The sequence below is a fragment of the Patella vulgata genome, chromosome 1 (assembly GCF_932274485.2).
Source record: "Patella vulgata chromosome 1, xgPatVulg1.2, whole genome shotgun sequence".
Taxonomy (NCBI): Eukaryota; Metazoa; Mollusca; class Gastropoda; family Patellidae; genus Patella; species Patella vulgata.
The window spans coordinates 81,855,635-81,871,590 of record NC_065879.2 but is presented as its reverse complement, the minus strand read 5'-3'; positions in this window follow the sequence as shown (position 1 = coordinate 81,871,590).

Genomic DNA, 15,956 nt, shown 5'->3' with positions numbered 1-15,956 from the left:
CAGCCTGAACCTGCACCGGAAGGCACCGTGCCGCAGTACATTGTCCTATATCCATGGCGGGTTTCCCGAAGGCATCTGCTCACATTTTAATATTTTTATAATTATTCAGGAAACTACATCTGACATTAAAATTTATGTACTTTGGGGGCACCTCGGACACTTTGCTTTAACCTCACAACACCTAACAGCCTGGACCTAGAACGGAAGGGACCATGCCAGTACAGCAGGGCCGGCGGAAGCAATTCTTGATTGGGGGGGCTTCCATCCTATGTCCTTAAAGGAGTTGGTCCAGGGGCCGCAATAACCTGGAGAAAAGAGTACTTGCGGCCAAATTATTGGGGGAGGGGGGCTAAAGCCCCCCCCCCCCCTAGCCCCCCACTCCGCCGGGCCTGCACAGTACATTTTTCTATATCTCTTGGAAGCTTCTGTCCACATTTTGTTTAAAAGGGCGTATGACTTTATTCTTCGGAATCTTAAATTTGTCTAAAATCACATATTAATGTAATATAAATCAATCTAAAGTGATATATATTCAATTTTTTAAATATTAATTGTAATTTCTGGTCAATTAAATTGGGTGAAATACATGAACAATCCAATTAGAACGAAAGTCGTTTACACCTACGTAGTCCATTCTACACGCTTTGTAATTATTATTTTGTTGTTTATGAATCAGTTATTACTAATTACTTCCGCATTGTCTTATAGGATATGTTTTTCTTTGTTGATTACAAATGACATCCGAAACCACAAAGTACGCATGTACTGATTTTAAAATGTTCATTGTGTCTTAAATATTGGATATTAGGATCTCATATTTTCACGGCAAGATAACATTAACATCAATATTGATTGAAATGGGTCAACATTTAATTCTAATTCGTATTTTCAATTTCTAATGTCATGGGAAATACTGAGTTAGAGATATGGCTCCTTTAAATATTTAATTATTTGTACTGCGTGAGTATAATTATTCAGGGAAGTACAACTTTTACAACGATAATTTCTAATTTTATTTTCACTCATTATCCCCCCCCCCCCTTTAAAAAAAACTCCAACCTCCTACCTCCACCCACCTCCTACCCCGCATCTCTCCTAACAGCCCATGCCTCTCTTAAAATCTACACAACCACGCCAGTGAATAATGTCTTTTTGTGAAGACGAGAATTGGGTGATTCTGTGAATCGCGATGCAAATTTAGTTCTGACATTACCACGCACAGGCCGTTTTCATTATCCCAGTAGCAGCAGAACATTAGGACGCTAAATGGGGTTTGACGTCCTACTGTTCAGCTCCGACTGGGCTAATGAACACATGCATACGCCATAGCGTGTGCTATGGCGGAAATTTTGCCCGGGCAGCGGCACTACAGCCTTCCCTTATATCTAATTCCAACCGCCAGGGGATTATATACGTGTACGCCAATGTATACACGGGACCCGACAAGTGGAAACGACGTCGGAAAATCCGGATGAACATTCACGGCCAGTGCAGGGATCGAACACCCTACCTCCAGGCTAGCCAGCCAGCGTCTTACCCACTTAGCCACCGTGGCTCCTCTATATGTACACAACACTTTTCATACGACGGTGTGGAATAACTCGTCTTATTTGTCTTCACAACACTAGGATCTGAAAGAGTTATTATATAACCCGCGTTCTGGTTGATGTGTGGGATTAGGGCAATGAAACGGTCTGCTACCTCGAGTTCTTTGCGTGCGGTGCACGGAACGGTAGGTAAAGCCACTAAAAACGTCAAGCTGATTGATTAATCAATGTCTGACGTCATAAGGCCAAAAGCCGCTCGTATGACCCCTGGCACGACCTTCCACTGCAACCGGTCAAATCTTCATATAGTGTAGGCCATCGAAAGTATAAAAAAAACGAAAGGAAATATAGATCTGGGGCCCGTTTCTCGAAATCTTAACTAAAGATAAAGATAAAATCCAAATTTTAGTAGATACTTCAATTTTGATTGGCTAAGCACTAAAATCTATCTAATATTATCCAATCAAATTACTAAAATTTGGATTTTATCTTAGTTAAAATTTGGTGAAACAGGCCCTTGTATTTTAATCAGATTGTATCTATTTTTACGGTAACCGCATCGACCACAAAACGTATTTAAAACTACTTGCATCGCAGGCATCCGATGGCGTCGAGAGTTGATTATGGTCTAATGTATCTAATTAATAGTTTATACAACATTTTAAAGATAGACCTGCAATAGGCAGATGTAGCTCTTACATAATGCCTAATGCCTACACTACATGATGATCTAACAATTAGTTGTACTCAGTCAGCGTTGGCGTTTCTAGTGGTTTATCCACAGTTAAGTGCAGGACACGCCAAGAAGCCGCCGTAACAGATTGTTTCATTGGCTTATCCCTCACTTCAATCAAAACGCTGGTAACATAACAACTCTTCCAGATCCTGTAAAGACAAGTAAAACGAAATTTTGAACTATAAAAAACGAAACGAAATAGGATCTGTGTTTTAATTAGATTGTAAGTGACGGTCTGTGGCTTTAATGACGTATGAATGCGCATAGCTCGCGTGCAGCCATTCACAACGTGTGGATGTAGGTAGATAGAAGGAAATTGTTACGAGTGTAAGTTAGTCAGACACAATCTATCTTCGACATTGCATACCCCATCTTAATTAAAGAAACCTTTCTATTGTTGTGCAGGATTGCAGACCTGACAAGAAACAGTGTCTAGTCCTTCGAATGGGGCGAAAAACCGAGATCCTGTGTACAAGTTGGTGTGCACGTAAAAAAAACATCCTTGACAGTTGGCAGTCGAAAATAAGAGTAGGCTGTAGCACCGTTGTTTGGGCAAAATTTCCATCATACATCACACTGCGTGGCGTATGCCCGTCTTCATTAGCTCGGTTGAAGGTGTGTGGGCATGTGTATGGGCATGTGAAGGATTTTTATTGCGTTCAGACACCTCAACTGATGCGTGCAGAATTTAGTTAGATAATAAACTGAAGAGTGTTTTATGGTAAGTGTATATTTTATAAATAACTGAACACGCGTCCCCTTTATTCAATTTGAATTGTATAAAGCTAACCCGGCGTGTGGGAATTTATCATCTCCCGTCTGAGGCGTGATGACCGCTGATTTTGCACGGGCAAAACCCCATTATTTATATGTACATGTAGGACGTTAAACCCTATTTCATTTCATTTCATTATTTATATCGTTTGGGAAGATCGGGGCCGGGGGCTGTCAAGGGGCGGATCCAGGAATGTTTGCAGGAGGGTGTTTGCAATGTATTTTTGGGGAGGCAGAGTCGGGGGGGGGGGGGCTCTTCCCCACTACCCCCTACCCCGGCCTTGAAAATTTTTGAGAAATACATGGTCTCTATCGTCATTTTTGCGTCTGTACATACCCACTGAGCTTTTTAAAGAGAGAAATAAAACGCACCGTTTGACGTCAATTTTTATCATGAATTAATACGATGACATTGTGATTCAATTTCATTGATGCAAAGCATTAATTGTGATATCACATATGCCTGTATCATTATCTCACGCTTTGAAATATTGAATGCTCAACCCATCTCCCCATATGACGATAAAGGATAAAGCACACGACCAGGACATTTTTCTAATATTTTTTTTTATGTAGCCCAGCGGATAAGGGGGGGGGGGGCGGCTCTCTGGATCTTCCCCTGCTTTCTCCGTGACGTGGATGAATTTTGGGCTGTGAGAGACATGCTCTTGTTGATTTTGTAGTATATCAATGCTGGCGGGTTAATATTGGAACATTTATCGCATATTTAGTCCTCGTTTATATAATTTAGTGTATAAGTAGAAAAAGGACCCTCAGTATAGGATTAAGATGCCCTCCCAACATAGGATAGGTTTAAAAATATTATTGGTTATCTTTTGATTTAAACATACATTATGCAAGAGCTAAATCTGCCTATTTCAGGTCTTTCTTTAGGCCTGAAATGTTATCTAAATTATTAATTAGACATCAATTAACTTATCCAGATCACAATCAATTCCCGATGTCATTGTTAGCCTGCGATATTTATTGGATTAGGATCCAATATGCTGCTCAACTTTCATTCATGATTTAAGGAAGAGGAAAGACATTAAATGAAATGGGATTTAACGTCCTACTGTTCTGCTCCTGACTTGGCTAATGAAGTCGGGAATACCCCATACAGTGTGCTATGAGGGAAATTTTTTCCCGGACAGCGGCAGTATGGCCAACTCTTATATTGAATTCCTATTGCCAAGGGATCTTTTACGTGCACGGGACCTCTGTTTTTCGTCCCATACGAACAAATAGACAACTGTCCTTGTCAGGCCCTTCGCTCTGCACCAGTGACAAGGGGAAACCTCGTCGGAAAATGAACTGGCTCCCAAGAGGAAAGAATCTAAGCTGGGAAAGAACAAAGAGGGAAAAGGGGTTGGGGGGGGGATCTTCTAATTGTACCAGTAAGCTTTGCCGATATGAAACGATCTAGGGCAAGAATTGCGGTGCATTTACCGATCTTGAGATGCTAAATTGTGTATACAAAACATGAATAACAACATCGTGCTGCTACCGACAATATTTAATTTAATTTTCGGAAATAATGCGAGTTATAACTTTTAAGTTTCAGGTGTGGTTTTCCCTGGTCAGCCGTGCAGGGCGGAGGCACGCGTAAAAGAGCCCTTTACAGTTGGAATTCTAATTGTTGTGCAGGATTGGAGATTTGACAAGGAACAGTGTCTAATCGTGCGAATTAGGCGACAAACCGAGGTCTTGTGTAAAGTTAGCGTGCACGTAAAAGAACCCTTAACAGTTGGAATTCTAATTAATAGTAGGCCGTAGCGCTGCTGTCCGGGCAACATGTCCCCCATAGCACACTGCATATGCTTTTCACCATTAGCTTACTTGGTACAGTTAAAGTAGCTAAGTATCTAATTCAATATCCAAAGTCTTACACGTTGAAATCACGAATTATTTATCAATTCAAATCAACATTGATGTTGCGATCTTACCGGCAAAATGTAGGATTCTGGTATCCAATATTTAAGACAAAATAAACAATTTACCATTGGTAAACGAATCGTGTACCATGGTGCGTTTCAGCGTCATTGTAACAAATGACCAGAAAGAACGAGGCTAGACATATTCCACAACTCCTGTCAAACGGTGTCGCCATATCTTATCTGGATAGAATGCGCAATAAACTGGAATAACCAGAAGCTAGAAATTGCCATTCGGTTGAGACCCATGCCGTATTTCGCTGGACATAACTGATTTGAAATTAGAGTTAAAACGGAAACAATTGAATGTAAATTAGTTTATATACAATCAGATTACAATATTATATGCGTTGCAGCCCATTAGGGTCAATTTATAGATCCCAAATATTAGCGATTTAGCTCCTTTAAACTTCATTTCATTTAAACATTTAGGTTTACGCACGATATAGATGGAAATGCGAGATAAGGACATGTGATGCTCAAACTTATCATTTTCATCTCAATGCATCCCACCCCTAAATGACGCCTCCATAATATGTACGTATTTTGCAAAATCGAAATATTATACGTGTCCTCGTTCTGCTTGAAGTGAGCTATTGAAAGGTGTACATATACAGTTACCTATTATTATAGTATACCCCGGATCTGTACATAATGCAGTGTAAGATCCTTTTTCAGCATAACTGTGTTTTCACTTCGAATCGAAGCATCGTATAACAGTTCTCATATGAACATTTAGCAGGTTCTTGTAACTTCTAACCAGTAAATAGCTTGTGCTAGCATAATGATGGTTAAGAGTGGTCTGTTATGTGTGGTGATCCTGTGTGTTTTGGGGAGACTTGTCGACGGCGGTGCTATGAACCAAGAACTTGCTAAAGAACTGCGCCAGGTGCTGAGAGATTTGAATCAACAAGGTGTCCTTAATAACGAAAGACGAGCCGAGCCCACGGTGAGCAGCCCGATCGAGAGCAGCCCACCAGAGGAAAATGCGGCAGTCAACGCCGAAGAGCAAAAGCGTCGAAACGAAATCATTGATGAAATTATTAGGTTTAACCGCGCTAATCTGGAAAAACTATCAACAGCCGAACTGGGAGAGCTCCTGACTGAGCAGGAGGAAGAATTTGGTGGAGTGTCCATTGGGGGCGACGAGGATAATGATAATACAAGCGATATGACAGGTGAGGATCTTGGTGGAATGACGACAGAAGAAGAAGAAATAGAGGCTTTGAAAGAAGAAGACACGGATGCCAAGTTGGAAACCAAGCGCTCTCAGGTTGAGAATACCAAGATGGACGAGGGGGAATTAGCTGCTAGAATGAAGAAAGAAGCTGTTCTTACCCTCCTTAAAAGATGGCTAGAGCGCAAATAACAGAATGGCAACATCTACAACGGTAAAAAAAAAAGACTGTTTCCTCTAGTGCTAATATTCTTAATCGTAACGAAAATAACAGAATGACAATATCTACAACGGTAAAAAAAAAGACTGTTTCCTCTAGTGCTAATATTCTTAAACATAACGAAAATACTATGAGGCGCCGTTTGTAAATTAATTATTTAGCTTTTTATATAGCAAAAAACACTAGATTTAATTTAAATTTATATATATAGTTAAATCTCGACTTTTGTGCAAATTTTTCACTTTTAATATTTAAACTAAAAATACAACAAAAACCCAATATTTAACATAATATATATAAATATGTCTTGATTTGTCTCTATTTTCATATTTAACATTTAGCATTGAATATTAAGACCAAAACAAGAGATTTGATGATATATAAATATTTAGCTAAATATTTAGTTAAATATTTAAACATTTAGCTAAATATATATTTAGTTAAATGTTAAAATATTTAGTTAAAATTTTTATATTTAGTTAAACATTTATATATTTAGCTAAATATTTATATATTTATATATTTAGCTAAATGTTTATATATTTAGCTAAATGTTTATATATTTAGCTAAATATTTAACTTTAGATTTTTCAATGATTTAGTATTTAGCATTTATACCTACGAAAAACAGCACATTTAGCTATATATTTAACTAAGCGATGTGAAATCAAGATATAACATTTAAAGTTTTTCATAGACCAAAAACTCGACTTTTAGCTACAATATTTTTTGATTTTTACATATATGCCATTTTTGTTCTAATATTTATCTAAATATATATATTCGAAGTTAAATCTAATGTTTTTTGCTATTAAAAAAATTAAATAATTATTTTACAAACGGCGCCCCATAAAATACCAGAATGACAATATATACAACGGTAAAAAAGACCGTTTCCTCTAGTGCTATTAGTTTTAAATACAACGAAAAAAACGGAATGACAATATTATATACAACGGTAAAAAAAAAAGAAGACTGTTTCTCTATAAAATACACAAAACATTCTTTTAAAATATAATTCTTAGTTTCACACACAGCGTTTTCTTTTTGTGAATTGTTTTGTTTACCAACATATCACGAATAATATATTCGTTTAATTTTTTTATACGTTTTGTTTGCCTAACCAATTTATAATTTCATAAATTTTTGTATTTTTAGAATTTACAATAATTTGATATAGTAAAATCTTTCCTATTGACGTTCAGTGGATCGTGCAATTACATATACAACGAAATAAATAACGTATATCCGTTAAATAAGCCTTTTCTCAATTTCTTTATCGCTATATGTTTAAATTATATCCAGGGTGGTTACATGTCTGAGGAATGACATGAGGGGTTTAATAACGTCCTACTGTTCTGCCACGACTGGGCTAATAAAGACCGGCATACGCCATACAGTGTGTAACAATGGAAATTTTGCCCAGACAGCGGCGTTACGGCCTTTTCTTACATCGAATTCCAACTGCCGATTGTATGTCCGTATATCCTTTTGTATTTGTTTATTGTTGTGTTTAAAGTATATGCAATATGGTTGAGCTTTGTGGCTTGTGGGACATTTCAATGGTCATTTTGTCATTCTGTTGTTTTTAGCGTTTAACGTCTGCTTCACCGAAGGTGATATATGGCAGACAAGTCTTATTTCTTTTTTTTATTATCTTAGCGCATGCACCTTTCCTGTGGGAATGAAATGAAATGGAGTTTAACGTCCTACAGTTCTGCTCCTAACCTGGGCTAATGAAGACGGGCATACGCCATACAGTGTGCTATGAGGGAAATTTTGCCCGGACAGCATCACTACGGCCTACTCTTATATCGAATTCCAACTGCCAAGGGATCTTTTACGTTCACGCCAGTGTGTACACGGGACCTTGGTTTTTCGTCCCATCCGAACAACTAGACAGCTTTCCTTGTCAGCCCCTCCGTCCTGCATCACTGACAAGGGAGAACCACGCCGGAAAATCTGGATGAACTTTCTCGGCCAATGCAGGGATCGAACACCCGACCTCCAGGCTAGCGAGCTAGCGTCTTACCCACTTAGCCACGTGATCCCCCTTTCCTGTGGGAGGAAACCGGAGGTTGAGAAGGCACCCCATACGCTCCCACCAGGGATCAAAACCACAACTGCAAACCAGAGGTGACCGGCCAGCTAGAGGTCGAAGCGTGGCACTCTAGACCACTAGGCCATCCCAACCCCCGTCATTTTGAGACTAAAATGTACCTTTATATACATTGTGTTAATGGGAGGAACTGATACTGGAAGCCGAACTGAAGCGATACATTTTACTTGAAATGACGATATCCACCCGATTCGTGTTCTGCCAGCAGCTTAGCCGTTGTTTTGTGTTTTATTTAAGAGCTAAATCTGCCTATCGTAGGTCTTGCTTTAGTCCTTAAATGCTATATAAATTATTAATTAGATATTAATAAACTTACCAAGACCATAATCACCCCTCGATGCCATCCTAAAGTCTAGATTTTCAATAGATTTAAATATGTTTTGTGGTTGATGATTTACCGTAAATATGGATAATCAAGACTTTGTTTATTATCGTTACAAATGAAATGAAATGAAATGGGGTTTAACGTCCTACTGTTATGCTCCTATACTGGGCTAATGAAGACGGGCATACGCCATACAGTGTGCTATGAGGGAAATTTTGCCCAGGCAGCGGCACTATCGCCTACTCTTATATCGAATTTCAACTGCCAAGGGATCTTTTACGTGCATTCCAATGTTTACACAGGACGTCGGTTTTTCGTATCATCCAAAGGACTAGACAACTGTCCTTGTCAGGCCCTCCGTCCTGCATCACTGACAAGGGGGAAACCACGTCGGAATATCATCGTTACAACTTTAGCAATGACAATCAAGGCTACACTGTTCTTCTAACAACGATAACATATTCCCTTTTCATTATCTATTTGTTAACTATTATAGCAGACCTGTCAGCTTTTTATCTATTCATCTGACATGCTCCTTTAATAGATCTTATATTCAGGTTATCTCAATGGGAAGAAAAGAGAGAGAGAGAGGGAGGGAGAGAGAGAGAGAGGGAGGGAGAGAGAGAGAGGGGGGGTAACTCCACTGACACATACTAGGTCATTTCGGGACTAACACATGGTTCAATTTTATTTCAATAATTTGTTTGTGCGTAGGGGTCTTTAGCAGTAGGAGGAAACCGGAGGACCCGGAGAAAACCCATGAGGTTGGACAGACGACCCTTCTCCTTGTCACATACAACCAGGGGAATCGAAAGATGACAGTTAGCTCAATGACAGAATTTAACCATTGGGCCATCCAACCCTCACAGAGAGAGAGGAAGGAAGAGAGGAGAGAGAGAGAGAAATGGGGTTTAAGTCCACTCCACACAAACTAGGTCATTTTGGGACTAACATTTGGTTTTAATTTTATTTACATAATTCGCTTGCGCGTAGTAGTCTTTAGCAGTGGGAGGAAACCGGAGAAAACCCACGAGGTTGGACAGGCGACCCAACTCCTTGCCACGTACAACCGGGGATTCAAAACCACGCCAGTCAACTCAATGACAGACTTTATGATACAGCGCGCGCACGCTAACCATTCAGCCATCCAACCCCCCCAGGAAGAGAGGAAAGAACAGAGAGGATAGAAGAGAAGAGAGAGAAATGGGGTTTAACATCCACTGACACATACTAGGTCGTCACTACAGGCCCAGGACTGTACAGCGCAGTGGACGCTTACGACTGGCCCCCCGGATCCATTCACTTGATTTGATAATTTGTTTATTTGGTGCAATGTCTATTTTCTGTCATGTCCGCATTTTGATCTTGTAGATTTTTGTTTTGTGTGTAGTGCAGTCCTCCTGCTCTTACTATATGTTTCAATTTTATTTCAATAATTCACTAGGGCATAGGGTCTTTAGCAGTGGGAGGAAAACTGAGGACCCCACACACCACTTGACTCAATAACAGACCTTGTGATTTCAGGTGCACACAGTTAAACCACTAGACAACCCAATTGGCCCTAAACTGGGAAAAAGATGAGATTTTGTGCGCTGAAATTAAGAATATTTTTTATGCCAATTAGTTAAACAGACATAAATGTTTTTTTTTTTATAAAATATTTATTTACAATTCATCTGTTACATTGATTTTGGTTTAATTAATGTTAAATGTAGATACATATATACACAATAATAACAATTCCAGGCTCTAAATATACACTAGTTATCATACTAACAAAACAATAACAATTATAACTGGCAATAGAATAAAATATGGATAGGGGTCTGACACAGATATTTTGCCTGTTCCCCGATCTCCCATTCATTTTTAGTGAATATATCTCTTTAAAAAACATAGGCCAAAATATACAATACAGCAAACATACTTACAAACCAGTAACAATTATAATTGACACAAGGCCAAAATATACAGAATAGTTATCATACTTATAAAACAGTAACAATTATATCTTACACAAGTTCAAAATATACAGTATAGTTATCATACTTACATACCAGTAACAATTATAACTTACACTAGCCAAAATATACAGTATAGTTATCATACTTACAAACCAGTAACAATTATAACTTACACTAGGCCAAAATATACAGTATAGTTATCATACTTAAAAACAGTAACAATTATAATTTACAAAATAATTTAACGAAAGACATTATTATTATAAATAACATTATAAATAACAAGCGACCTATGGCCGTCACATCAATAATAAACAAATTATCAACAAGCCACCCACCCATCAACAATAAACAAATTATCATGACTCAATAGATGTTGTATACTTGATAAAGGCCTTGATGCAGAGATTAAGAAAAGTCATGCGAGTATTTGATAGAATAGAGGCTTTGATACAGAGAGCAGGAATGGTTAAGGTGTACCTATTTGCTGTTATTTTTGAGGTAATCACATACATTAGAATACAACATTTTCCATAACAAATTAGCTAGAAACATTTTTGTTGATGTCTGGTTATATTAAAGGGAATAGAAGCTTATAATTTTAAAACCCATTTCCTACTGGTACCTCACTTGACCCAATTCCGGCTGGTTCATTTCGAACTGGATTAAGAACACTGGTTTGGTTGTACTTGATGAAGGCCTTTCTGAAGAGAGTAGCAATGGTTATGTGAGTATGGTAGTACTCGATAAAGGCCTAGGTAGATACAGAGAGTAGGGATGGTTATGTGGGTAAGGTTATACTTGATAAAGGCCTAGGTAGATACAGAGAGTAGGGATGGTTATGTGGGTAAGGTTATACTTGATAAAGGCCTAGGTACAGAAAGTAGGGGTAGTACTAGTACTCGATTAAGGCCTACATACAGAGAGTAGGGATAGTTATGTGGGTAAGGTGATACTTGATAAAGGCCTAGGTACAGAGAGTAGGAACAGTTATGTGGGTAATCTGATACTTGACAGGTGTACATACAGATAGTATCTGGCAGTACTTGATAAAGAGATTAAGGATAGTGATATCAGTATGGTCATACTTAGATACAGGCCTTGATAAAAATGGTAGGGATAATTATAATAGTATCAGTACATATATATTTTTTATTTATTGTGGACAGTTGAACATTAACCACAACACAGGCTAGAGGTAATAATCTCTGTTGTTTCCAGAGCAGAGTTTGAACTGTGATATACCATGTGTCCAAATATTCACCCAATACAGGCCTCATTGAAAAATCAGGAATACTTAATTCTATATATTTTTTGGGTGGAAAGTCAAACATTAACTCTGTACAGAAAATAGAGAAAACGTTCTCTGCTACCGCCAGATTTAATGTTAAGTCTACAATACAACCTTTAGAGAAGATAAAATTACTGTTCTATTCTGGAGCCAGATTTTATGTTAAATCTAACATACAACCATTAGAGAAGGTAAAATTACTGTTCTATTCTGGAGCCAGATTTTATGTTAAATCTAACATACAACCATTAGAGAAGGTAAAATTACTGTTCTATTCTGGAGCCAGATTTTATGTTAAATCTAAAATTAACCCAGTAGAGAAACTTGAGTGTCCAGATAAACAACCTGTAGAGAAATTAAAGTTACATGTTTTCTGCTGGAGCCAGATTTTATGTTAAATCTAACATACAACCGTTAGAGAAGGTAAAATTACTGTTCTATTCTGGAGCCAGATTTTATGTTAAATCTTAAATTAACCCAGTAGAGAAACTTGAGTGTCCAGATAAACAACCTGTAGAGAAATTAAGTTACATGTTTTCTGCTGGAGCCAGATTTTATGTTAAATCTAACATACAACCGTTAGAGAAGGTAAAATTACTGTTCTATTCTGGAGCCAGATTTTATGTTAAATCTAAAATTAACCCAGTAGAGAAACTTGAGTGTCCAGATAAACAACCTGTAGAGAAATTAAAGTTACATGTTTTCTGCTGGAGCCAGATTTTATGTTAAATCTAACATACAACCGTTAGAGAAGGTAAAATTACTGTTCTATTCTGGAGCCAGATTTTATGTTAAATCTAAAATTAACCCAGTAGAGAAACTTGAGTGTTCAGATAAACAACCTGTAGAGAAATTAAAGTTACATGTTTTCTGCTGGAGCCAGATTTTATGTTAAATCTAAAATTAACCCAGTAGAGAAGCTATTCACCTAATACAGGTTTCATTAAAAAATCTGAATTTTTTTTTTTTTTTTTTGTGTGTAGAGTTGAACATTAACCAGTAGTTAGTTGTGTTAGACTTCATGTTCTCTTCTGGTACCAGATCAGAGGATAAATAGGTAGTAAAATAGACTGTATAAAATATTTTCAGGCCTCATTGAAAAATCATGAATAGTTGTAATAGCATATATTTTTTATTTATTGTGGAATGTCAAACATTAACCCAGTACACAGTTGAACATTAACCAGTAGTTAGTTGTGTTAGACTTCTTGTTTTCTACTGGTGCCAGATCAGAGGATAAATAGGTAGTAAAATAGAATGTATATAATATTTACAGGCCTCATTGAAAAATCAGGAATAGTTGTAATAGCATATATTTTTTTTATTGTGGAATGTCAAACATTAACCCAGTACAGAAACTAGGGACCAGGTATCATTCAGATTTGCCGGAAAAAAGAAAGAAAGAGAGTTTACCATCTAGAATCTAATAAACATATCCAGTTAATAGATTGTCGTCCAGAAAGTGTTAAATATTTTTTTTTTTTTATTGGGGAAGTCAAACAGTAACCTAGTACAGAAACTAGAAATAACGTTTTCTGCTGGTGCCAGATTTTATGTTAAATCTAACAAACAACCAGTAGAGAAACTAAAGTTACTGTTTTCTTCTGGTGCCAGATTTTATGTTAAATCTAACAAACAACCAGTAGAGAAGTTAAAATTACTGTTCTAATTCTATGCTGGTATCAGATTAGATGTGGAGGATTGTAATGGTTTGGTTGTAGTGTATTACACAGGGCTTGTAGGTTTGGTAGAATACAATATGTAAAAAATAACCTTGATGTAGGAGTAGGAATAGTTATGACAGTATATATATTTTTTTGTGTGAAAAGTCTAACATAAACTCAGTGGAGAAGGTAAAATTACTGTTCTATGCTGGTATCAGATTAGATGTCAAGGATTGTAATGGTTTGGTTGTAGTTTATTACACAATGCTTGTAGGTTTAGTACCACAGAATATGTAAAAATAACCATGATGTAGGAGTAGGAATAGTTATGACAGTATATCGTTTTATTGTGAAAAGTCTATAAACTCAGTAGAGAAATTATTATGAAAGTCTAATTATTATAGTAAATATCTTGGGGGGGGTGGGGGGTGGAAAGTCAAACATTAACTCTGTACAGAAACTAGAGATATGATTCTCTGCTAGTGCCAGATTTGGTGTTAAGTCTTCCAGTTTTTGATGAAGCCTATGGGTTTACCCACTTTATTAAAATTATTTTGTAGGATTTGTATTGAGATATTACAGGTAACTACATTGTCAGGTTGTTTAAAACCTGCTCTTGTTTTGACAAGGCGATCATTTTGTTCATTGCCATTGATTTCTTCTTCTTACATTCCTTGGCTATACCTTGAAGGGAATTCTAAATTGTAGAACTGATTTTTACGTATGCAATAGGGTTTGCACCATACATGGTCCCAAGCCACTCGGGCAATTGCATTCCGATTTCATTGGTACTCATACATTGTCTGAGTGCGAGACTTGAGTTTTTTTAAAAGGGAATAGGTAGAAAATTAAAATTTTGCACCAACACCAGCCGGAGTTGCTCAAGCCATTGCCGACGTAAAAAGTGGGGTATTAAGTCAGCGAGAAGCAGGCAAACAGTATGGTATCGCATGGACGTCGTTCCAGAACTACCTCAAGGCTGACCAGAGTGAGAAATCAGTCAAGAAACCAGGTGGTCAAACTGTGCTTTCGGCAGAGGTGGAGACTTCGTTGGTGCAACATTTGGTCCACCTATCTGATTGGGGATTTCCTTTCGATTCAATGGATCTCCGAATGACTGTAAAGAGAGTTTTAGGTAAGGAGGGGAGATCTATACTGTTCGTTCAAGACAATGTTCCTGGGAATGATTGGTGCCACAGTTTTATGTGACACTGGCCCAACTCTCTCTCATTCCCTTGTTAATTTCAGGTACCATATCTGTAAGAGAAATAGTGTGAACATGAATAGTCCTTTGGATTGGATTAAAACTAAAGAACAGCTAAAACTTGAAGTGACGAAACACTGCTGCCTATGCAAAATTTCCCTCATAGCACAGTACATGACTTTTGAAGTTAGTTGCAAAGGAAGATTTCTTTTGCCATTCCAACTGTTCTAGTGAATCAGTAATAAAAACAATTATTCTTTACAGATGCCACGTAAATACATAAGAAAAACTGAATGCGGTGTACCTCAAGATATTTTAGAGTGAGCCAAGATTCAAGTTCAAACAGGGTCCAGTATTAGAGCAACTGCTAAAGACTTTAATATTTCAAGAATGACCCTTAAAAGATATATTGATAAACCAGGCGACGTTTTTGGTTTTAAAAACTGCCAGTTAAAGAACATGATTTTTTCTACAGATATGGAAGTTGAATTAGCAGAGCATATTAACCCATAAGTGCATGGCTACGGCCTACGCCGTAGAGTAAACAAAGGCTGAAATTGCATGGCTACGGAATTTCCCGTATCGTTTTTAACCGCTTGAATTTACCGCGCTACGGGTGGTTACACGGGATATCCGGTTGTGACGACATTGTTTAAAACCAGCATGGCCGTCCTGGCAATGTTTTGAGTAAAATTTCTGTAATTTTTCGCGAATTTTCTCCGATTTAAGACAAGACTTGTACAGGATCCCATTCAGTCATTCATAGTTGCCAAGGACTACTGTGTGAGTTGGATTACGCTACATTTGTGTGTTAATTTTACGCAAAATAGCGATATTTTGTCCAGTTTTCTGCTTCACGTAGAAATCGTAGATATTTAAAATTTGTGATTCAGTTTAGTTTGATGAGTGTTCAAAATGTATAACAGCAGCAGCAGTGACTCGGATGATGATATCCCCTTAGGCCTTTCCAAAAGGATTTATGACCAGAATAAGAGGGCTGC